The sequence below is a fragment of the Ranitomeya imitator genome, chromosome 6, assembly GCF_032444005.1.
Source record: "Ranitomeya imitator isolate aRanImi1 chromosome 6, aRanImi1.pri, whole genome shotgun sequence".
NCBI classification, from domain to species: domain Eukaryota; kingdom Metazoa; phylum Chordata; class Amphibia; order Anura; family Dendrobatidae; genus Ranitomeya; species Ranitomeya imitator.
In genome coordinates this window covers 535,695,331-535,707,715 of record NC_091287.1, presented here as the reverse complement: position 1 = coordinate 535,707,715, position 12,385 = coordinate 535,695,331, and the positions used below count along the sequence as shown (strand labels likewise).

Genomic DNA, 12,385 nt, shown 5'->3' with positions numbered 1-12,385 from the left:
GATGTTCAATGATATTCAGGTCTGGGGACTGGGATGGCCATTCCAGAACAGTGTAATTGTTCCTCTGCATGAATGCCTGAGTGGATTTGGAGCGGTGTTTTGGATCATTGTCTTGTTGAAAGATCCATCCCCTGCGTAACTTCAACTTTGTCACTGATTCATGAACATTATTGTCAAGAATCTGCTGATACTGAGAGGAATCCATGCGTCCCTCAACTTTAACAAGATTCCCGGTGACGGCATTGGCCACACAGCCCCAAATCATGATGGAACCTCCACCAAATTTTACTGTGGGTAGCAAGGGTTTTTCTTGGAATGCTGTGTTTTTTGGCCGCCATGCATAACGCCTTTTTGTATAACCAAACAACTCAATCTTGGTTTCATCAGTCCACAGGACCAAAAAGAAATTGGCTTCTCCAAATGTGCTTTTGCATACCTCAGCCGACTCTGTTTGTGGCGTGCTTGCAGGAACGGCTTCTTTCGCATCACTCTCCCATACAACTTCTCCTTGTGCAAAGTGCGTTGTATAGTTGATGGATGCCCAGTGAACCATCTGCAGCAAGTTGATGCTGCAGCTCTCTGTAGGTGGTCTGAGGATTGTCCTTGACTGATCTCACTATTCTTCTTCTCTGCCTTTCTGATGTTTTTCTTGGCCTGCCACTTCAGGCCTTAACAAGAACTGTACCTGTGTTCTTCCATTTCCTTACTATGTTCCTCACAGTGGAAACTGACAGGTTAAATCTCTGAGACAGCTTTTTGTATCCTTCCCCTGAACAACTATGTTGAATAATCTTTGTTTTCAGATCATTAGACAGTTGTTTTGAGGAGCCCATGATGCCACTCTTCAGAGCAGATTCAAACAGGAGAACAACTTGCAAGTGGCCACTTTAAGTAGCTTTTCTCATGATTGCATACACCTGGCTATGAAGTTCAAAGCTCAATGAGGTTAGAAAACAAAAAAAGTGCTTTAGTAAGTCAGTAAAAAGTAGGTAGGAGTATTTAAAACAAGAAAATAAGGGTGCCCATACTTATGCACCTGTCAAATTTTGTTTGAATGCAGGTTGCACATTTTCTGCAATAAACCTCATTTCAAGGCAGAAACATTACTGTGTCCAACAGTTATTAGATATATGAAACTAAAATAGCTGTTGCAAAAAAAAAAACAAAAACAATTTTTACAAAACATTAAGCTTAAGATTAATAGGGGTGCCCAAACTTTTTCATATAACTGTGTGTGTGTGTGTGTATATATATATATATATATATATATATATATATATATATATATATATATATATATATATATATATATATATATATATATATATATATATATATATATATATATATATATATATATACACATACACACGCTTTTACATGTTTCCAAAAATGAGACTTTAACATTGATTTTCAGGCCACCAGTTTATGTCCTAATGTAAGCTCCAGGATTTTCTTTTGTGGGAGTGTCACTTCCAGAAGTATAGGCTGGATTTGAGGTCTGATTGTCTCTCTCAGGCATATAGGCTGGTTGTGTATCCAGGGGTCTGCCAGCTGTCTTCATTACTTCATTAGTCCATATGTCAGCACATTCTCTATCCGTTCCATATACAGTGGGGCAAAAAAGTATTTAGTCAGTCAGCAATAGTGCAAGTTCCACCACTTAAAAAGATGAGAGGCGTCTGTAATTTACATCATAGGTAGACCTCAACTATGGGAGACAAACTGAGAAATAAAAATCCAGAAAATCACATTGTCTGTTTTTTTTAACAATTTATTTGCATATTATGGTGGAAAATAAGTATTTGGTCTGAAACAAACAATCAAGATTTCTGGCTCTCACAGACCTGTAACTTCTTCTTTAAGAGTCTCCTCTTTCCTCCACTCATTACCTGTAGTAATGGCACCTGTTTAAACTTGTTATCAGAATAAAAAGACACCTGTGCACACCCTCAAACAGTCTGACTCCAAACTCCACTATGGTGAAGACCAAAGAGCTGTCAAAGGACACCAGAAACAAAATTGTAGCCCTGCACCAGGCTGGGAAGACTGAATCTGCAATAGCCAACCAGCTTGTAGTGAAGAAATCAGCAGTGGGAGCAATAATTAGAAAATGGAAGACATACAAGACCACTGATAATCTCCCTCGATCTGGGGCTCCACGCAAAATCCCACCCCGTGGGGTCAGAATGATCACAAGAACGGTGAGCAAAAATCCCAGAACCACGCGGGGGGACCTAGTGAATGAACTGCAGAGAGCTGAGACCAATGTAACAAGGCCTACCATAAGTAACACACTACGCCACCATGGACTCAGATCCTGCAGTGCCAGACGTGTCCTAATGCTTAAGCCAGTACATGTCCGGGCCCGTCTGAAGTTTGCTAGAAAGCGTTTGGATGATCCAGAGGAGTTTTGGGAGAATGTCCTATGGTCTGATGAAACCAAACTGGAACTGTTTGGTAGAAACACAACTTGTCGTGTTTGGAGGAAAAAGAATACTGAGTTGCATCCATCAAACACCATACCTACTGTAAAGCATGGTGGTGGAAACATCATGCTTTGGGGCTGTTTCTCTGCAAAGGGGCCAGGACAACTGATCCGGGTACATAAAATAATGAATGGGGCCATGTATCGTGAGATTTTGAATGCAAACCTCCTTCCATCAGCAAGGGCATTGAAGATGAAACGTGGCTGGGTCTTTCAACATGACAATGATCCAAAGCACACCGCCAGGGCAACGAAGGAGTGGCTTCGTAAGAAGCATTTCAAGGTCCTGGAGTGGCCTAGCCAGTCTCCAGATCTCAACCCTATAGAAAACCTTTGGAGGGAGTTGAAAGTCCGTGTTGCCAAGCGAAAAGCCAAAAACATCACTGCTCTAGAGGAGATCTGCATGGAGGAATGGGCCAACATACCAACAACAGTGTGTGGCAACCTTGTGAAGACTTACAGAAAACGTTTGACCTCTGTCATTGCCAACAAAGGATATATTACAAAGTATTGAGATGAAATTTTGTTTCTGACCAAATACTTATTTTCCACCATAATATGCAAATAAATTGTTAAAAAAACAGACAATGTGATTTTCTGGATTTTTTTTTCTCAGTTTGTCTCCCATAGTTGAGGTCTACCTATGATGTAAATTACAGACGCCTCTCATCTTTTTAAGAGGTGGAACTTGCACTATTGCTGACTGACTAAATACTTTTTTGCCCCACTGTAGATGTGTGTATGTATGTGTGTACATATATATATACATCTACCGTATATACTCGAGTATAAGCCGACCCGAGTATAAGCAGACCCCCCTAATTTTGCCACAAAAAACTGGGAAAACTTATTGACTTGAGTATAAGCCTAGAGTGGAAAATGCAGCAGCTACCGGTGAATTTCAAAAATAAAAATAGATGCTCCATACCGTTCATTATTGCCCCATAGATGCTCCACATAAAGCTGTGCCATATAGAATGCTCTGCACAGTTTATATGGAGCATCTATGGGGCCATAATGAAGCTGTGCCATATAGAATGCTCTGCACCGTTCATTATTGCCCCTTATAAAGCTGTGCCCCATATATAATGCTCTGCACCCGTTCATTATGGCCCCATAGATGCTCCATATAAAGCTGCCCCATATATAATGCTCTGCACCGTTGATTATGGCCCCATAGATGCTCCATATAAAGCTGTCCAATATATAATGCTGCTGCTGCTGCAATAAAAAAAAAAAAATCACTCACCTCTCTTGCTCAGGACGCCGGCGCTTTCAATATTTACCTGCTCCTCGTGCGGCTCCGTCTCCAGCACTGACGCTCAGCAGAGGGCGCGCACTGACTATGTCACCGCGCCCTCTAACCTGAGCGTCACTGCTAGAGGACGCTGGAGACGGAGCCGCACCGGAGCGAGGAGCAGGTAAATATCGCACAGTGCTCCCCTCCCCATATACTTACCTGCTCCGGCTCGGTCCCTGCTTCTCCCGGCGCTGCATCTTCTTCCTGTATTGAGCGGTCACAGTTACCGCTCATTTTCAGTCATGAATATGCGGCCCCACCTCTATGGGAGGTGGAGCCGCATATTCATTTCTGTAATGAGCGGTACCATGTGACCACTCAGTACAGGAAGAAGATGCAGCACTGGAAGAAGCAGGGACCGAGCCGGAGCAGGTAAGTATAATTACACAGCCCCCGCTCCCCCTCCCCTGCCGACCCCCGGGTATGACTCGAGTATAAGCCGAGAGGGGGACTATAGTTTTACGTTGTGTGTGTGTATATAATATACATATATCACTAAAGAAACATGGAATGTGAAATATTAAAAATCTTAAGAAAATGAAATGAGCAAACAGAATTTTGAAAATAATGGACATATTTTTAAATCTTCTTTTATTTTTGCTCTCCATCCGTTCCTTTCGTTTTTCTTTCTTTCTTTTTAAACCACAGTTTGTACATTTTTTTCAGTTTTTCTATATTATTGTCGATGACATTTCCGACTTGCAGGAATAGATATATGATCTCGTCTGTGGCGTTTGCCGTGTTTAGGCTGAGATTTCAAAGCAGAAGCAAATAAATCTGCTCGTCTGAACGTATCACATGGTCCATGAAAATGTATTTCCCCTCGCTTCCTTGCCATCTCGGGTGAGCAGCTGACGCGAGCTGGCAGACGCTCGGCCTGACAACAATTAGCCAGGCAGTCGCACGAGTCGGGGCGCTGATACGTGCTCAGTAAGCAGCTGCCCCCGCCGATGGCATGTGGCGGGGTCCCGTCTTCTCGCTGTAGTGCCAGCGCCATTATCTGCTGCGGTATTAATCATACAGTGACAGCGTGAGATCTCACCAGTATAGGGGGTGTGAAAACGTATTTCTAACACCCGCATGTAATTTACGTGTTCTGTCCTACACCTGACGCTTTACATAGTGACCTGTGCATTGAGGACTCATGCACGCTCAGCTGAATCGAGTGTGCATGTTTCTTGTTTGCCCCATCCAATGAGTAGAGGACCTCTCTTATCCATTCCTTCTTTGCCAATGACTCCCAGGGCCCCAATCTAGCAGCTCCACTGCATCAATAGCTTCCTCAGGGGTTGTCCCAGTCGTTGGTACATCGAATTTGGACAATATGGACCTGGGCACAGAACGAAAAGTGATCTTAGAGCAATGGTGGCCTTCATATGGATAACCCACAGGTCACCAGGCTCTACTATTATGAGCGAATCTATAGGACCTTATACAGAGAAAAATCATCAGTAATTACATTTAAGTAGTGAAATTGCAGTTTGTCTAAAATCTTCATTCCCTCATTCATTTTCAGACCACCTATAATGCAATTTACAGTCTTATCAAAATTTCAAGTTTTTCTCTTGTAGGAGTGTCTCTCTCAGTAATATAGGCTGAATGTGAACTCTGAGTGCCTCTTCCTATTATGCAGTCTGGATATGAGTTCATAGTGCCTCTCCCTATAATATAGGCTGTATTTAAGATCTGAGTGCTTCTCCCTGTAATATAAGCAAGGTGTGAGGACTGAGTGCCTCTCACTGGAATATAGGCTTCATGTGATGTTTGAGTGCATGTCTCCATAATATGGGCTGGATGTGAGGTCTGATTGTCTCTCCCAGTAATATGGGCTGGATGTGAGCTCTGTGTCTGTCCCAGTAATATAGGCTGTGTGTGAGGTCTGAGTGCCTCTCCCTGTAATATAGGCTGGATGTGAGGTCTGTGTGTACTGTGCTACTGTCTGCATTAGTTCATATGTCAGTACAGCTTCTATCCTGTTCTTATTTCATTCTCTCACTCTTCAGCAGCAAAATGGCTGAACATTTTAATGACGGCCATCTAGAAAGTTGCACTTTGCTATTAGGGAGTAAATGAAGGAAAAAAAATTGATGCGATTGTTCACAAAACTGTAACCATTCACATTCATGGGTAATGACATGCACCATTATTGCCAAAGGACAGCTTGGCTAGTTTTTGTTCCCTTTCCACATTCAATCCCTCGTAGGGATTATAGTCCTGTGGATGTTTGCTAAAATTGTTCTGTTTGGTGTACTCCAACATGAGGTGTGGACCCCTTTTTCCACGAGTCCATCACCTATCCTACCTATACAGTAAGTATACCCCTACGTTAACCATTGGAGGCTATGTATTCAGAATTCGGCCAAGAATCTGCGGATTTCCTCCCACTCTTGGTTAATTAGTGCCGTACTGGTTAATTGTCGTCCTGTGACTTGTTCTCAGTAAGAGGAGGAGGCCGTAATGGGACCCTCGCAATGGTTCACGGTGGCCACAGATGGACCTTTACCGCCTTCTCGTTTACTCCTTGACTTTTTACACCACATTTTTTGTTTTTCTCGCTAATCACACGTGGCGCCGTCCGACGCTTACCTTTAATTATGCATTAACTACACGCCGGGATAATGGGCCGTATTACACAATTAAGGGAACGGCCGGAGCTCTGATTTTGTTTTTCCACTGATTTAAACGAGGACCTGGCACCAGACTGGTTACCACCGAGGCAATATCGCCTGGCTCAGAACACTGCCCTAGCCCGTATAACAAATCTTATCAGACGACTCTTAGAGGGGATTTTGCTTTTATAGAGATTATATTTCAAGAGGTCTTTTCTTACAGTTTTCCCTGCATTCAGCCGATCAAGCAGATCCTGCAAATATGTGTACGGTACGCACCTGCCATTCTAGTGAATGGACATCAGTGGAGTACACTCGTGGTCAAAAGTTCTGAGACTGACACAAAGTTCACTGCTTCTGTTTTCATACCGGCAATTTGCTTTAAGCCTTGATTGTTATGAAGAGTGATCAGATAAATTACTAAAAAAATAGCATTCATTCCTTGCCATGAATGTTAGTTCAGTCGAGAAAAAAGAAAAACCTTTTCACTGAATTTCAGTCCTGCCACAAAATGACCAGCGGAAATCACTTCAATGATCTTGTAGTTGGTTCAGGAGAAAGTTTTAATAAGGACAAGGCAGCTGATGTCACTCTATTTTTTATTTTCTGTTAACCATGATTTTGCATCGAATAGGGCTTTACAGTCAAGGACATTGCTGCTTGTAAGATTGGCTCTAAATTGACCGTTTATCAGATCATCAAGATCTTAAAAGAGAGAGGTTAAATTTCTGTGAAGAAGGCTTCATGGCGCCCAAAAAAATCCAGCTAGTACCATCTATAAGAAAATTCGGCTATGGGATCGGTTCAACACCAGTGCAGAGCTTGCTCAGAGATGGCAGCAGGCAGGCGTCAGGACGTCTACATGTACAGCGAGGCAAAGCCTTTAAGAGATCCTGGAGACAGGAACAGCAAAAAAAATCAACTTCTCTGCAAGGAAAAGATCAAGAACAGATTGACATTGCAAGAAGTACAGGGTTCGGACTACAGAGGGTGGGGTAAAGTTATTTTCTCTGATAAAGCCCCCTTCAGACTTGAAGAGTGATTTCCAGAGAAGAAAAAGTGACGCTACCATGAATCCCATGTCTGCCAGCAGTGAAGCCTCCATTCATCTATGGGGGCTTCTCATCAGTGGAGGGGCTCACTCATAATTTTGCATAAAAACACGGCCATGAATAAAGAACGGGACCTACACCTCCTCCAAGAGCAACTTCTCCCATGATCCAGGAGCAATGTGTGGTGCTGATGCTTTGTCCCACATGATGGAGACCACTAAGTGACTCGGTGAACAAAATATTGACATTTTGGGTCCATGGCCAAGACACTCCCCAGATCTCAGTCCTATTGAGAATGTGTTTTCAATCCTCATAAGTGTGGGACCTCTGCGTAGGGTGACCATATGCCCAAGTAGAACATAAGAAACTGGCTCGTCCAATGTACAATGAACGCTCTAAAACTTTCTAATACCGTTGTGCGTTCCTTTTCATTGTCACTGCTTGCTGTCAGTGAATGTAAACACTTAGAAACTGTAACTCTAAATGTAGCGGAGTTGTGTGTTGGGGCGAGTCTGCATCTATGTAAGTCAGGAAGGGTGAGATTTCGGTTTCTAGGAAGGTTGCAACAAGCAAGCGGAGGTCTTAAAAGTAGTGAAGAAATCAAACACTTGTAAAAGTCCCACAATTCTCCTCAAACTATTATTACTTCAACTACAAGTCCTAGCATGTCAAGAAAGTTAGACTAGTGTAGCGTGCTAGTATTTGTAGTTCTACGATATCTGGAACATTGAGCTTTACAGCGGCCGGCATAATGTAGGCAGGCCTAGCTTGGCATAGTGCTGGAAATGATTGACACAAAGTTACCGAACACTGATTGGTTGACAATGAGCGCTAACAGAGGGTTACTGGATACTGATTGGTTGACGATGAGCGCTAACAGAGGGTTACTGGATACTGATTGGTTAACAATGAGTGCTAACAGAGGGTTACTGGATACTGATTAGTTGACAATGAGCGCTAACAGAGGGTTACTGGATACTGGTTGACAATGAGCGCTAACAGAGCGTTACCGGACACGGGTTGACAATGAGCGCTAACAGAGGGTTACCAGACACTGGTTGACAATGAGCGCTAGCAGAGGGTTACCGGACACTGGTAGTTGACAATGAGCGCTAACAGAGGGTTACCGGACACGGGTTTACAATGAGCGCTAACAGAGGGTTACCGGACACTGGTAGTTGACAATGAGCGCTAACAGAGGGTTACCGGACACTGGTAGTTGACAATGAGCGCTAACAGAGGGTTACTGGATACTGATTGGTTGACAATGAGCGCTAACAGAGGGTTACTGGATACTGGTTGACAATGAGCGATAACAGAGGGTTACCGGACACTGGTAGTTGACAATGAGCGCTAACAGAGGGTTACTGGATACTGGTTGACAATGAGCGATAACAGAGGGTTACCGGACACTGGTAGTTGACAATGAGCGCTAACAGAGGGTTACTGGATACTGATTGGTTGACAATGAGCGCTAACAGAGGGTTACTGGATACTGGTTGACAATGAGCGCTAACAGAGGGATACTGGTTGACAATGAGCGCTAACAGAGGGTTACCGGACACGGGTTGACAATGAGCGCTAACAGAGGGTTACCAGACACTGGTAGTTGACAATGAGCGCTAACAGAGGGTTACTGGATACTGATTGGTTGACAATGAGCGCTAACAGAGGGTTACTGGATACTGGTTGACAATGAGTGCTAACAGAGGGTTACTGGATACTGGTTGACAATGAGCGCTAACAGAGCGTTACCGGCCACGGGTTGACAATGAGCGCTAACAGAGGGTTACCGGACACTGGTAGTTGACAATGAGCGCTAACAGAGGGTTACTGGATACTGATTGGTTGACAATGAGCGCTAACAGAGGGTTACTGGATTCTGGTTGACAATGAGCGCTAACAGAGGGTTACTGGATACTGGTTGACAATGAGCGCTAACAAAGGGTTACTGGATACTGGTTGACAATGAGCGCTAACAGAGGGTTACTGGATACTGGTTGACAATGAGCGCTAACAGAGCGTTACCGGACACGGGTTGACAATGAGCGCTAACAGAGGGTTACCGGACACTGGTAGTTGACAATGAGCGCTAACAGAGGGTTACTGGATACTGATTGGTTGACAATGAGCGCTAACAGAGGGTTACTGGATTCTGGTTGACAATGAGCGCTAACAGAGGGTTACTGGATACTGGTTGACAATGAGCGCTAACAGAGCGTTACCGGACACGGGTTGACAATGAGCGCTAACAGAGGGTTACCGGACACTGGTAGTTGACAATGAGCGCTAACAGAGGGTTACTGGATACTGGTTGACAATGAGCGCTAACAGAGGGTTACTGGATACTGGTTGACAATGAGCGCTAACAGAGGGTTACTGGATACTGGTTGACAATGAGCGCTAACAGAGGGTTACTGGATACTGGTTGACAATGAGCGCTAACAGAGGGTTACCGGACACTGGTAGTTGACAATGAGCGCTAACAGAGGGTTACTGGATACTGGTTGACAATGAGCGCTAACAGAGGGTTACCGGACACGGATTGACAATGAGCGCTAACAGAGGGTTACCGGACACTGGTAGTTGACAATGAGCGCTAACAGAGGGTTACTGGATACTGGTAGTTGACAATGAGCGCTAACAAAGGGTTACCGGACACTGGTAGTTGACAGTGAGCGCTAACAGAGGGTTACCAGACACTGGTTGACAATGAGCGCTAACAGAGGGTTACCGGACACTGGTTGACAATGAGCACTAACAGAGGGTTACCGGACACTGGTAGTTGACAATGAGCGCTAACAGAGGGTTACCGGACACTGGTAGTTGACAATGAGCGCTAACAGAGGGTTACCGGATACTGGTAGTTGACAATGAGCGCTAACAGAGGGTTACCGGACACTGGTAGTTGACAATGAGCGCTAACAGAGGGTTACCAGACACTGGTTGACAATGAGCGCTAACAGAGGGTTACCGGATACTGGTAGTTGACAATGAGCGCTAACAGAGGGTTACCGGACACTGGTAGTTGACAATGAACGCTAACAGAGGGTTACTGGATACTGATTAGTTGACAATGAGCGCTAACAGAGGGTTACAGGATACTGGTTGACAATGAGCGCTAACAGAGGGTTACCGGACACCGGTTGACAATGAGCGCTAACAGAGGGTTACCGGACACTGATACTTGACAATGAGCGCTAACAGAGGGTTACCGGATACTGGTAGTTGACAATGAGCGCTAACAGAGGGTTACTGGATACTGGTTGACAATGAACGCTAACAGAGGGTTACCGGACACTGGTTGTTGACAGTGAGCGCTAACAGAGGGTTACCGGACACTGGTAGTTGACAATGAGCGCTAACAGAGGGTTACCAGACACTGGTAGTTGACAATGAGCGCTAACAGAGGGTTACCGGATACTGGTAGTTGACAATGAACGCTAACAGAGGGTTACCGGACACTGGTAGTTGACAATGAGCGCTAACAGAGGGTTACTGGATACTGGTTGACAATGAGCGCTAACAGAGGGTTACTGGATACTGGTTGACAATGAGCGCTAGCAGAGGGTTACCGGACACTGGTAGTTGACAATGAGCGCTAACAGAGGGTTACTGGATACTGGTTGACAATGAGCGCTAACAGAGGGTTACCGGACACGGATTGACAATGAGCGCTAACAGAGGGTTACCGGACACTGGTAGTTGACAATGAGCGCTAACAGAGGGTTACTGGATACTGGTAGTTGACAATGAGCGCTAACAAAGGGTTACCGGACACTGGTAGTTGACAGTGAGCGCTAACAGAGGGTTACCAGACACTGGTTGACAATGAGCGCTAACAGAGGGTTACCGGACACTGGTTGACAATGAGCACTAACAGAGGGTTACCGGACACTGGTAGTTGACAATGAGCGCTAACAGAGGGTTACCGGACACTGGTAGTTGACAATGAGCGCTAACAGAGGGTTACCGGATACTGGTAGTTGACAATGAGCGCTAACAGAGGGTTACCGGACACTGGTAGTTGACAATGAGCGCTAACAGAGGGTTACCAGACACTGGTTGACAATGAGCGCTAACAGAGGGTTACCGGATACTGGTTGTTGACAATGAGCGCTAACAGAGGGTTACCGGACACTGGTAGTTGACAATGAACGCTAACAGAGGGTTACTGGATACTGATTAGTTGACAATGAGCGCTAACAGAGGGTTACCGGATACTGGTTGACAATGAGCGCTAACAGAGGGTTACCGGACACCGGTTGACAATGAGCGCTAACAGAGCGTTACCGGACACGGGTTGACAATGAGCGCTAACAGAGGGTTACCAGACACTGGTTGACAATGAGCGCTAGCAGAGGGTTACCGGACACTGGTAGTTGACAATGAGCGCTAACAGAGGGTTACCGGACACGGGTTTACAATGAGCGCTAACAGAGGGTTACCGGACACTGGTAGTTGACAATGAGCGCTAACAGAGGGTTACCGGACACTGGTAGTTGACAATGAGCGCTAACAGAGGGTTACTGGATACTGATTGGTTGACAATGAGCGCTAACAGAGGGTTACTGGATACTGGTTGACAATGAGCGATAACAGAGGGTTACCGGACACTGGTAGTTGACAATGAGCGCTAACAGAGGGTTACTGGATACTGGTTGACAATGAGCGATAACAGAGGGTTACCGGACACTGGTAGTTGACAATGAGCGCTAACAGAGGGTTACTGGATACTGATTGGTTGACAATGAGCGCTAACAGAGGGTTACTGGATACTGGTTGACAATGAGCGCTAACAGAGGGATACTGGTTGACAATGAGCGCTAACAGAGGGTTACCGGACACGGGTTGACAATGAGCGCTAACAGAGGGTTACCAGACACTGGTAGTTGACAATGAGCGCTAACAGAGGGTTACTGGATACTGATTGGTT

General features: G+C 44.9%; 1 protein-coding gene across 4 annotated transcripts in view; it reads left to right on the top strand.

The window, feature by feature from the left end:
- The window catches only part of ASAP1 (ArfGAP with SH3 domain, ankyrin repeat and PH domain 1), a 346,099-nt gene that overhangs the window by 271,704 nt on the left and 62,010 nt on the right, over positions 1 to 12,385 (top strand). The gene's annotated exons all lie outside the window — the stretch shown is intronic.